Source organism: Octodon degus, unplaced genomic scaffold, assembly GCF_000260255.1.
Source record: "Octodon degus isolate 3935 unplaced genomic scaffold, OctDeg1.0 scaffold00152, whole genome shotgun sequence".
NCBI lineage: Eukaryota > Metazoa > Chordata > Mammalia > Rodentia > Octodontidae > Octodon > Octodon degus.
Window position 1 is genome coordinate 1,032,043 of NW_004524728.1, and position 14,446 is coordinate 1,046,488.

The following is a 14,446-nucleotide window of genomic DNA, read 5'->3' on the forward strand; positions in this document are numbered from 1 at the left end:
AATGGGTTACACTAATGAAAAGAGGCCAAGTTCACAAGGATACTTTCTATGTGACTCCAGCTATGTGACACTCTGGAAAAGGCAAAGCTATGGAGATCATGAAGAGATTGATCCCAGATACTCAGAGAAATGCATACTGAGCAAGAGGAATATCATAGGGCATTGGAGCACTGTTATGTGCTAGAAAAATTCTATAAATTAAAACGTCTTTAGACTTTGACACAGTAACAATGGCCACTAAGGTTACTTCAGTTGTGAGGACCTTTACCACATAATACAAAACAGCAATAAAGCGTAATTATCAATGATCGAGGATAACAAGATGTATAAGTTTACTTCTCGCTTAATTTTTCTATAAATCTAAACTGTTCTAAAAATAGACTATTAAGTTTATTCTTAAAGGGAAAAAAAGGAAACTGAGAATGTTCAGTACCATATATGTATATATTTCCAAAAATTTCTGTGTATTTTATGGATACAAGCACAAGGACCCAGGTTCAATCCCTGGTATCACATGCCATGCCAGCCCCTGGTAACCCTGGCACACTGTGCCACCCCAGAAACTACTGGGCATGGTGGCTGAGACAGGAGGATTGCTACAAGTCTGAGCTGTGTGTAGCGAGACTCTGTACAAATTAATTAATTAATTAATTAATTTAAAAGAAATTAAGTGTGATGATCAATGGTAACAACTCGAGATATCTTGTTGAAATTATAGTTTTCTAATACTTCTGAAGATAGTAAAATAAAATTGCTTTATAGTCATTAACTAAAGTATTTTTCTAAAAGCACTGGAAATAATATCTAATATAATATTTTTCTAATCCAAGGAACAAACAGAAGTATCCATGGAATAAATGTAGCAGCTAGGTCAGGGAGACTGCTCAGCAGCATAAGTGCCTGCCTGGCATGTGCAACGTCCTAAGTTTGATCCCTGGTACAGCAAAACAAAACAAAAATGTAGCAGCTAAATTTCCCTTAAATTTGGACTCTGAATGATGTTACTCTTTTCATTAAATATCTATTATGTTCATATATAAGATTCAATTTTTGTAAGGAAAGACTTATTTTCTTTATAGAGGACTAAGTCCACATTTCTTAATTCTAAGTCACAAAAATTGTGAAAATTTTTCTTCTAAAAATTTATTTTTCTTTTTATGAACCAGTTTAAGGTAGATCAGTTTATCTACCTTGTCATATTTAGTTGATTCTCAGCATAGATTTAAATACATTTGAAAAGTTACAGTGTTTTAGCAAAGGTGGCAAGAATGAGATAAATGGTATATTCAGGTGTGCTTATTTCTATATGTGTCTAAATCAATCTAAATACCAGCAAATACAGTAACAAAAACAAAATTAATATTTGTTATGCTTAAGACATGTACCAAACTAAATATAGGACACAGAAATTTTTATTGTTTTGCTCAGGGAAAGTACGCAGATTAAAATTGACTACAGGGTCAGGGAGATGGCTCAGTAGAGTAAATGCTTGCCTGGCAAGCTCAAGGGCCTGAGTTCAATCCTCAGTTCTGCAAACTAAATAAATAAATAAATAAAAATTGATTACAGGCTGGAGATATAGCTCCATGGCACAAGTGCCTGCCTGGCAAGTGCAAGGTTTGGAGTTTGATTGCAGGTATCAAAAAGAAAAAAAATGGATTCCAATTCTGAAGAAAGTACTACGATTTAACCTACATAATCAATATCTGGTCAGTTCAATTTCTTAACATAATTAGCCTTAAAAATCCTATAGGTCAAACAAAATATAGAAATTATATTTTAATTTCAGATTATACTGAAAGAAACCATTGACTATAAATTCTGGTCATTGTTTCTTAGATGCCCTTATTTCAAGCAAGGTTAGAGTTTCATAATCTGAAAAATTATAGGCAGATGTAATAGTCAAAAGGTGTAAAAACTATAGATCAGATCACATCACAAATTTATGGATAAAATTATTCTATTTTGAATTTGCAGTAGTTTTTATTGTAGTAGAGTAAATAAGGCTTTAAATTATACACGTTCTTTCCATGAATTCACTGCTACATGAAAGTGGAAAAAAATTTAAAAAAAAAGGAAAGAAAGTGAAACAGAACAAGTATGAGAAATGTTTGAAAAAACATGCAGTTTCTTATTACCAGTTCTTGATTAACCCCTCCTCAGGCCTATCAGTCTTATTTCAAAACCAAATTTTGGCCTCTACTTATGTTGAAGCATAGTATTTTCTATCTACTTTATTTACCAGAAGAAAATATAATTCCAAATGATACCCAATATATTGCTTTTCTTAATAACTGCATGTTCTTATGGATGATACTTCACTTGTATGTCATTCTTGAGATTCTCTCTGACCACCATTTTGTGACAGATGTCTGCTTTCTAATTTGAAATCAATATTAAAATATTTTTAATATCTACTTTAAAAAACCTAGTAGGGCTAATTGCATCTCATGCCATTTCACCCTTGCCTGCCATTGTTCAATTTCAAAACTCTTTTCTGGCTAACTAGAACTAAATAGGATTAAGTGGAAGATTGATGATGGATTGTGGAACCATTATCTTCTTTGAATTTAATACACTGATTTGAATTTAATATTACTATCTGCTGGAAAGTCAGAATCACAAGAAGTGAGCTATTAGTATCTGTCCTTGTTTAGTAACCACCTACCTTTAGTATAGCCTTCAGTACATAAACCCTTAAATCCTCAAATCATACAATTTAGAGGCATGGAGATTGTGTCCTACAATAAACAATTTTAGTAAAGGGGATAGAGAGTAAATAGTCCTGGAAAATAAATAAACTTCTTAAAAGCCTCAGAAAGAAAATATAGATCTGAGAATTAAGCAATATCATAAATGTTCCTTGTGGACAGAGATTTCTAATCTTTGATATATCATTAGTATAATGTTTGCCTCATGAAAACTCATGTAGAAAGACTGAAAATGAGGATTTCTTCAATTACCAATTGCCAGAATTTTCATGCATACTGTATATGTTTACTCTATAGAATGATTGTATTCATCATGTGACACTATACATAACCTACCTTTGCACTCCCTTCTCATCTCTAGTTCCCAACTGCCAGATTTTAAAATGAAAATTCAAGGTGTGTGTGTGTGTGGGTGTGGGTGTGTGTGTTATTGACATTATGCTTATCATTTGTTGTAATAGTTTTGATTTGGAATAGTTGCATTCTTATGATTCTAATAAAGACTGCAATTAATTTGTCTCCATATTCAGCCTACAAATTGTATGTCTAAACAAAAAACAGAAATTGTTTCAGCAGACACTTAAATACCTGAGCTAATGGGCAGGCCCCGATTTCGTAGTTTTAGGTATACAAGTGACAATATGAAGTCAGCACTGAAATTTATGATTTGCTGACTAACAAATAGGATCTGTTCTAAGAATATGTAATTAATTTCTAAATTTGGGATAGATGGAACATATGATGTTAGTCATCTAAATACAAGCATACCAATACCACTAATCCCATGTAGCAGAGGAGAAAGGCAGCTGCTTGTGCTCTTCCTAATTGTTTCCTGTAGGATGACAGTGCAAAGATAGACAATAAAATAAGTTGGGTATTTTGGAGTATAATACAAAGTATCAGAAGAATTATTTTTATAAGCCTTCCAAACTACTTTAATCTCTTTTATTTTTTATTTTAAAGAGAAAAAATATAATTGAAAAGGTTAGTTGTTAAGAGTTAATACATTTAGAATTTCAAAACAGGTTAGGACAATTAGGATAGTTGACACATTGCACATTTCTGTCTTCCTCTTAATTAGAGTACAAGCTATCGGCATGATATCTTGCCTAAACAACATTAGCACAAAGCATTCTTTTCAAAGAACCAAGAGAATCTCACTGTAAAACTATCTTAATTATCTTTTGTATCCATGATTTTTTTTCTTTTTCCCTTACCACTGCAATTGGTCTTAGTACTTCAGATTCCCCATAAATCTAGTTTCCTTACAATAATGTAAGTTTTTCAAACCAGTGGATCAGTGTATTTACTTGATGAGCATAATGCTACAGGCACTGTGGAAGGAATAAATAAAATACAGCATTTTCATTTGAAAGATATGTACATTATAACACAATATAATGTTACGAATCACCAAAGTAAAACTAGGCAAGGTGTTTCTACTTAACCTATTACCTCTTGAAATAATTTCATTATTATTCTGGATGCCAATAGGGGTTTTTGATACCTACTTCTATTCAAAGTCTGGTGCAGGGTTAAGTAATCTGTATAACTTTAACATTGCATTATAGTGAAAATTATGTATGAATTTGTCATATGTGTTGTATATACATGGAACTATACATAAACATGCATAAATATTTATGTAAGTATGTGTATCTCCAAATATACATGATCCAACACACATATTTTGACAATCACTGCAAATAAATAAAAATCCAAGGCATATAAGTAGTATCCAGTGTTTGTTGAAAGGCAAATTTTATAATCAAGATCCAGGGTCTGAAGAGATACTCTGGCAGTCTAAGGACCTGCCTGGAAAATGCAAGATCCCAAGTTCAATCCCCAGTAAAACATTCTGTGACAGCCCCAAAACCCCAGGTACACTTTGCTGGCTCCAAAATCAGGAGTGGTGGCACATTCCTGTAATACCAGTTCTGGGGAGGGTGAGGCAGGAGGATCACTATGAGTCTGAACTGCACAGTGAGACCCTGTATCAATCAATAAATAAATTAGTAAATAGTATTTTAAAAAGAAACTAGTGTCAAATTCATCTTTGATGAATCAAAATGTAGAATAACATAGGATAGAGATTGTTTTTCAAAATCCCAATAAAAATTTGACTCAAAGGCAGGGCCAGGGAGATAGCTCAGTAGAATAAGTGCTTGCCTGGCAAGCGCAAGGGCCTGAGATCAATTCCTGGTTCCACCAAAATAATTTAAAAACATTAAAAAAAATTTGACTCTAAAATGTTAAACTGTGTTTAAAGATATATAGTTTATAAATTAAGCACATGGAAATGGTTTCTTTACAAAACCTCATGTGTTTTTATGTTATATTTACAAAGAGATAGAAGAACATTGCTATACAGTTTTGATTGCTACTTTTGACATCACATCTTATGTCTTTGTGATGTCCTGGCTTACTTTCAGGTCTAGGATAATGATTTTAGTCCCTCTTAGTTTCAGTTCGTTTTTGTACACACTTTGATTACTTTAACCATAAGCCCTATCTCAAAAAATTAATTTCTTGTTCTTTTGTAGTTGTGGAAAATACTTACATTGTCTTCCCCAGTCTACCAGGCTCCTCCAATTTTGACCTGGTTCCCTCCCTAAATACACACACATACAAAGACAATAAGAGATAGAAGAAATTTTTTAGATCTTTCTTGCATTTCAAAGTCATCTATGTCAATTTTTTCCTGCTACATCCATATATTCTATCTGCAATAATCACTGACAAGCAACTTCCTTTACTTGTAAGATCCATCATTATACATGCTCTGTTTTTCCTCAGTGTGTAGTCAAGTCTTTCATTTTTGACATAAATTAAATGATGATGATTTCTATGGTATTGACATCCCATAAAAGACCACATTGATCTACCTTTGATAATAACTAACCAATTGTATATGTTAATCAAAAAATGGCAAGCAAAAATTACCATGATAAATTTTTCAAGTATGATTCTGAAAGAAAATGGAAAATTTAGTATGAAAATTATAAGAATCTGTCACTGGGCACCTGAACTAAAGCAGATTAGGATATTCTTTTGAAAAAGAAATACTGTACTATTTCATCTTATATCTCCTACTATAGATTTTAGAAGAAACATACATAACAAATTCAAGTTCATATTCTGACTTATTCACCAAGATTTTGGCAGTATCTTGAGAAAATCAATTAGCACCCTAAGCCTAGGCTACAATACTAACTCCTCTGACACATGGGTCTTCTGACCCTCAGGTACTTGGTATGAGATCGTCCAGCATTTGGAATTGTCTGATGATAACCGTTCTTTAAGGAGCAGGATGGAACCTTGGCATTGTTTTAATTTGCATTTCCTGAATGACAAGTGATGCTGACCATTTTTTTCATGTCTTTACTTACCATTTGTACTTTTTCTGAGAAGTGTCTATTTGTGTCAGATGCCCCACGCCTTTTTCCTTTTTTTGGATTGGTTCTTTGAATTTGGAGTGTCTGATTTTTTTTTTTTGAGTTCTTTATATGTTCTAGATATTAGTTCTTTGGGAACAAAAGCTGGCATAAATGTTTTCCACTCTGTGGTTTGTCTTTTCACTTCGCTGGTGATTTCTTTTGCACTAGGCATTTCAAAATATTTAAAGCATAACTACAGCTCAAGTGAACTTCACACTATGAAATAAATGTTCCTGTAAACATGGTGTAATCAAAAGGTATGAACAGGAAAGACCCAAATAATTTTAATGAGAAGGGGTTCAGAACGTTCAGTATTTTGTGTTGAATTTTCTTATTATCCACAATCTATATCAGTATTATGTGGCTAGTAAGTGTATCTTCTGAGTCACTGATACTTTATTTTTCTGTTGTTTCTCATAGTGATAAAATAAATATAAAATCAAGACATATAAGTGAAAAACCTCTTATATTCAAGTAGGATAAATATATTATTTAGAAGTGTACATTGGTATGTTTAAAATATGGTATATTTCTGAATTTTACATCAGAATGGATGATCCTTATTTCTGAAATGGAATAATGTGAATTATGCATTAGTTTATGGATCACAATAAAATTGAAAGCTGTTTTATTTTGCTTGTCTTTCATAAGTGCTTTGTTACACAAACATTTTTCTACTTGTGTACATATTCTTAAACTGCTTCATTGATTGAAATTAATCCCATGTTTCAGATATACTTCCTTTTATCTTTTATTATGCGAAACATGTTCTTCCTCTGAAAAGATAGCATATGATCCCTGTCGGGACATTACATTTTTTCTTTTCCCTGTAATATATTTTAATGCTTCAGTATAACATTTAGAATGAAACATGTGTTCTTCTGAGTGTAAAGGAAAGCTTGCCTGGACCTATGCACAAGGAGTGTTCTTCCTACTTTTCAGATCTCTGATAGAATAATAAGAATTATTCTTGTTCAAATAAAATATATGTAAGAGAAATGTGACAATCACTTTAATGTGCTCTTTTACTACCTATTATTCTAAAAATAGAGATGAATATGATTGAAGGGGTATATTTTAATGGTGTTCTTTTTTCATCTTCTTATTTATCAGATGATAAGCCACAGTGTAGATCAAATGGCTTAATGTTTTCTTCTTTGTTATTTATGGTTTTTATCTTTTAATGCATCTTTTCAGTGCATGTCTATGAGGACGAGCAGTTGTCATAAACATCACACATTTCTTTTTTCATCTCCTTTCTATGCCTTTCTTATCCTTTCCCTCCATCTATTATAAAAAGCAAACAAAAAGAGATAATTAAAAGCAAGGAGATACAACTTTTTCAATAAGAAGGGTAGATATCCTTCTTAATTATCAAAATGTTTTTGTTTAATTAAGGCCTCTACTAACTTAAATTTTACATGAAACCTCATAGGAGGGTTTTTATATTTTAACATAGATTGCAGTTAGGTAGATGAGTTTTAGGTATAACATTTAAAAATACCATCCAGATCCCAAAAGCAATGTTAGGTGTATTGTCAATTTTCAGTATCTCAGAAAATTTTTATATATAAGAAATACTCTATTTTCCTTATGGGGAGATCTTTATTTATTTTCAGGAAATTATGAGTAACAGAATGGAGCTACATGGTATTGTATTCATCTTAAGCATATCTTAGAACCACAGAACAATTTAGTAAGAAATGATATTCACTGTGCTTAACAAATGTTAGACTATAGAAAACATTAATTACCTAAAATAAAAACCTAATAATTTTCCCATTGAAAACATACTGGTACCTTAAATACTTTTTAAAACCTCTATGGTAACTTATAAATCAGTTTGATAATATTTCATCAAGCATTTGATTGTGTTTGATAAATTAGGCACTCTAGCTCAAGAGTAGATAGCCTATGGGATAGCAATCTAGACTCCAGGAGAATACAAAATATAAAAAACAATGTTGAATGCAAGGAAGTTTTGGAAACAGAACTATAATAATCAATGCAGAATAGATCAGTGTGAAGCATAAATAGTAGGTAACAGTTATGTTACAAATGGATACAAGAAAGTGCAATCAAATTCAATTTTGAATAAATAGGAATTTGTTAAGTTGATACTATGGAAAACAACATACTATGTGGGGGAAAACTTATGCAAAAGAACTCAAATTTGTAGTAGTTTAGTTGCTCATGAAATATCAGTTTACTGTGGTAACATAGAGTTCTAAGATGATAGATTGATCAATAAGCTATCTCCTGAAAGAGTTTAAGACATTGTATTACAGTGGTCCATGCATACCTATGGGGCAGCAGCACAATTCAAAATAGCTAAATATTGGAAGCAGCCTTAATTTCCATCATCAAATGAATGAATAAAGAAAATGTGGTGCTTATATGCACTAGCCAGCTATTTTTCCAGAAAGGACTCATTTGAGCAATTTGTAGGAAAATGGATGCACTTTCAGACCACAATGTTAAAGTGAAATAAATGGGATACACATGCTTAGAATCGCATGGTTTCCATTATACCAACAACCCAATTATAAATAAAGGGTAAAGAAAAAGACAAATAATAGGAAGTAGGGAAGAGATGTTTTGCAAGGTAGGAGGGGATCAGGAGATGGTTGACATGGAAGGGGACAGTGGAAGAACTGAAATGTTTTGTGTCAAAGCAGCGAGGCCCCTCAAGGAATCCTATTATCATGAATTACAGATGTAATAAAAAATGCAAATAATTGAAAAAATTATTCTCACCATCCTTGTATCTATCAAAGAGCTTTAATTTGTAATTTTAAAAAAGGCTTGCACTTAAATTATGATTATTTTTTCAAATGAATGATATTAATTTTATAAAAAAAGTAATTTCTTAAATATAAAGTCCAGTGTACTATCTAGTTAAAGATTTTGAGGAGCCTAAAGACTACTGAAGGTGAAAGGTATACACATAGTTTAATAGACACTTTGGAGGCAAAATTAGCAAGGCTTGATGTGTTAGGAAATATGGGCACTAGGAATATGAACTTGGGTAAACATCCAAGGTTTCTTCTTCAGGTGGATAGGTTACAGTGAGAACAAGAAGGAATGGGTGGTGTTCAAGGCAGATGGAATGGCAGGAGGGAAGAAGGATAGATCTGAATGATCAGGAAACATGTTTAAGACACCCAGGTTAGTATTGTAGCCTTGAAGGTCAGAGGAGAGTTGAGAATACAATATATTAATTTGTATGATATTTCATCAATGCTATGGTATGCATTCCATTATACTTTATATTCTATTGCTTCAATTGTTGTATTAAGTATAATAATTTTAAGAGGTTATGAACTAAATTATATATCCCTAAAATTTGTATCTGAAGCCTACACATTAATGTTAATCTATTTGATGATAGGGCCCTTATGGAAGTATTTAAGGTAAAATGAGGTCATAAAGTGGCCTCTACTCCAATAGGCTGATGTCTGTATGGCAAGAGAAAGAAGAATCAGATATTTATTTTTCTACACAAACACATGGAGAAAAGATGATATAAGGTTATATTAACAAGACATCAATAGGCAAATCACAAATACAGCCCTCATTAGAAACCAACCACACCGACACCTTCCATCCATTCTAGCCTGCAATAGAATAAGGAATAACTTCTCAATTATTTTCACCCCTCCCTCCTTCATGGTATTTTGTCATGAAAAACAGAGCTAGCTAATATATGAGGATATATGTAAGAAATGATATCGTCTTGTAGACGCTTTGTCAGCCTTTTCCACACACAAGTTTAAATCTTCACTTAATGTCCAAAAGCAGAGACTGAGGCAGAGTTATTACCCAGCATAGTTAACAGTGACAATTACTGTTAGCATCCTAATCCAAACAATATGACTCCATCATTGCTAGAGTTCTTTGTTTAGCCCACCAAACAGGATGATCAACAGGGGCAGGAAGGACAACAGGGAAATTGCCATTGGGACACACTGGGGTTTCTGTATGGTTAAATTTACTTATGTAAGTAAGAAGGGCAACTACACACCTCAAATTTTAAACCCAAATATAAATAATATACGTATAAATAAAGGTTATACTGTTCCCTTGGAAAAAAGGACCATATAAAAGTAAGTGCTTAATTGGAGACCATAGGTATGAAAAAGATAATCACAAAGCATGAGACAAAGGTGCAGAAGACACATGGGCTGCATCTAATTCAATAGACATATAAGGAGAGAAAGGAGAACATGAAGAAAAATTACAGAATTTGGGGAGAGCTTGTAAGAAATGAAAAACCTTTCTAGGGAGCAAAAGGGAAATTCTTTGTTCCTTTCTTTACCAAATAAATTAGGCAAACACACAAGTACATATTGGTATATTTCTTTTTGTTTTGGCTTTGAGTAGATTTACATGACTTTAATCCTATTCTGAGTCTATTTTGCTGCTGCCAGAAGATGAAGCAAGGGAAGCATAAATTATTTTGGATGAATGGAAGTTATCAGTGTGATATGGAAGATCTCTGTAACAACTCCAGTTTTATGAGACCAGACAGTAAGATAAGAACTGCATTGCTCTATTTATGTAGATATTGTGTTTCTCTACTGGCTTTCTTTATACTGCAAGTACAGTAGTTTTCATTTCTGCAAACTGGGAACAGTTCCAGAGGAATGCATCTGGATAACGTTTGCCCATTATGCTCCCTCGAAAAGAATTAGTCAGCAAGAGCCCTACTCATAAAAACGAATTCCATCCATTTCTACTTGAATGTCACATCTTTATGTGAAAAGTGTGGAGTGAGTCCTATTTTTTTACTCAACATAAAGAATGCTTTTCTATGATTAATGGATCCCCCTCCTTGTCCAATATGTAAGTAGACACCTTCTGATTATATACCTGAGGGAGCTCAAAGGCTGCAGGCATGGGAAAAGTGATCAGATGGGATGTTTCTGAACTGAATTGAATACTTTCTGAGACTGGGCAATGTGGAAGGGTACAGATTTCAAGATAAATGAATGCTTTTTAAGCCATTGAAAATATAGACTAGAGTATTTTGAATACTCAAATACAAAATCTTATATTCTTCAATAAGATAAGGGTTTTAACAACGGCCAATTTTTGAATACCTGTAGTTACCAGGTCCCAGGCTATCTGTCTTATGTTTTACAATAGAGAATTCTAATTCCCAGAAGTAAAGAGTTAATTTTAATAGAGTTATATAGTTTTAATCAGCCCATAAGGTTGATAAATTCAGTTGATTGGAATCACATCATTAAACAGTGAATTTTGACAGATTTTTAATAGTCACCAAGGGTGCCAGAGATTTATGGCCTATACAGTTTATTATTTTCTTGTGGTTGAATGATTATTTTAATGTCCTGTAACATACAGAATACCTTGCCTACTGTGGAATTTGCTCAATGACAATATATTTTAACATACTATAAGTCCAGAGCATTATATTTCATTAAAATGTTATGCTTTGTTATAGACTTTCAGAAAAATCAGGTATTTTACTGGAGATATTTAATCTAGTTCCAACTGTTGTTCTAAAGCCATGCACAAAGAAGCTCATAATGAAGGGAATATCACCAACAATAAGATTGCACTGCCTATAGAAAAATTGGAGTGAATGAAGATAACAACTTCAACAACAAGAAACACATAACAAGAGTAGCACCATAGGCTACTCACATTGATGTCAGTACCATGCTTGTTATACACACCTAGCCAATTCTTTATAAAATTTTACATAACTTCAATAAATAATAAACACAAATAAATGCATGGACCAGAAACAGAGGCAAATAAATTTTACTTTTACTTTTTTTTTTTTTTTTTTTTTTGATGTTAGGGAAGTGTCTACAGGGCGTTCAGGGTCTCACTACTAGATCAGACCCATAGGCCCACAGTGATCTGCCTGTTTACAGCCTCCCAAGAGCTTGGATTACAGGCATGCTCCACCATGCCCAGTCGCAATTGCTGTCTCAGCGTGCCCTGGCGGCGGGGCTGGCACAGCAGGCCCAGGGATCGCACCCTTTGTCCCTGTGCCTGCTCACAGGCACTTTAATCTGTTGAGCTGTTTGGCCAGCCCTAAATTTTACTTCTCTACTCAGTAATTTCTGATTTATTCTCTCTCTCTCTCTCTCTCTCTCTCTCTCTCTCTCTCTCTCTCTCTCTATCTTTCTGTCTCTGCCTTTTAGATCAAAGTCTTAAGCACATTTTATTTTTCATGATTATAGTTGGATTCTGATCTTGGAAAGATGAGTAAAAATGTGGGCCATCTATGCAAGATACCTGTGAATGCCTTTCAGTTGACAGTTTGAATGGAAATAGCACATTCTAGTTGGAATGAATACAACACCTGTATCAAAATCCATGCATCAAGCTTGCTGTAATACCAGTATGAATATTTTATGCAAAGATGCATTCCAAGATTAAATGAAATCCCAAATATGAAAGTATCCTAACAAAAGTATAAAATAAGGATCATGTCACTTTATATCAGATACCTTAATAATAATTGTTTGCATCATTTAATTTATCCTCACAATAACTGCATCACATGACTACCAGCATGACATCCAGGAATCATGACTAACTTTATCTGACACTAGGCCAGACATACAAATAGCACATTATTTTTATTCAAGTGTGATCAAAACACCATCAAATTTCAAATGTGTTTTTCTACTTGTAGTATCCCGTTGATACTCAAAAAGTTTGAGATTTTGGAGCATCTTGTATATTGGACTTTCGGATTTGGGTTAGTTAACCTGTGTTAGAATATTTATCATTCTTCCTAGAACCTAGAACCTCCCATGGACTAAAGACACAGCGTTTCACTCTAGAGTCTCGAATGATAAACTGAAAGGTGCTCTGCTAATGCCAAACAGAAGAATATGTGCTTTCTTTTTTGCATGAGAGATAAAGAATGCACTGCTACCACTACTTTTATAAAAATTTAAGGCATTTACCCAAATAAATATGATTTAACAAAAAAATGACTTTCTGTGAATCTCTATTAAACAAGGAAACTGGCATTTTGATTTCAGCATTTCTTGTTAGGATGGCTCATTGGCTACATAAATACAGATGCACATATCTGAAATTCAAATGTCTGATTTCAAATAACCAGCCATAGTCCAAAAATGTTGGCAAGATCACTCACAGATGTTTCACAGAAATGGAAAGAAGAGAGGTCAACATATTGTAAATACATGTAGTTGCCTGATGCTTCTCTGGTCAATTTCCTCCTCAGCAGAATACATTTAGTGTAATAAATGTTTCATCTGGGAAGCTTTCCAGATTCATCATTAAAATAAAAAAGTAAGCACAGTTTTCTTAGTGGATCTATTTTCCATCACAGTATCAGTCACAGCTCAGGCGCTTGCTGAAATGTGTTGGTAAGTACAAAAGGAATCAGAAAAGAAATGAGAGTGTAAAGACAGAGAAATAAAAAATGAGAAAGATGTATGAATTTTATAGGGAAAAGTCCTCACTTCTGGAATAAATTTAAACCCTATGTGTCCTGGTAATCAGCCAGCTGATGGCATGATATACAAGGAATGTATTGTTTTTCTTCTAATGCCTTTGTTTTCTCTGACACAGGACAGCGTGCTCTTTCTTTTCTAAATTTCTTTATCTGTGGACTCCTCTACCTTGTTTTATTAAGATTTTTTTTTTTTAGAGCAGTTTAAAGTCATTGAAGTCAGGAAATGTTTTATATTCTCTGCATTTCTTATTGTCTTACACTGGTCAGAAAGTTAGAACAAAATGCTATGGACTATGTGGCATAAACATCAGAAATTGATTTTCTCAGTTCTGTAGGCTAGAAACCCACGTCTGTGGGCCACTGTGGTGGCTCCTGAGAGATGGCTTCCTGCTTGTGATGGCCACCTTCTCATACTGTGCTCACATGATCTTCTCTGCAGAAATCTGAGAGACAAAAATCTTTCTAGTGTCTCTTCTTAAGAGTGCACTACACCTGAATGTCCCAGTGTATTATTTTATGAACAATTTCATGTGTGTTTGTGTGTTTATGTATCCCTAGTTATGTCTAGTTATATGAAATAAATTCTCACATGACTTTAAATAAGTCTAAGTTAGTCAGGAAAATAAGAGTTATTGTTTGTATTCTAAGCAGAAATGTACTTAATTCAGGGAAATAGCCTAAGAAGGGGTGAAAGTACAGTACCAAGAGAAAATCTACTAGCACTTAGCTGCTGATGCAGACAATCAAAAGGTTTCTATTATCTTCAAAAAAAAAAAAAATCAAACAGTAGAGGAAATTACCCAAGGTCACAGTCACAACTTCCCCCA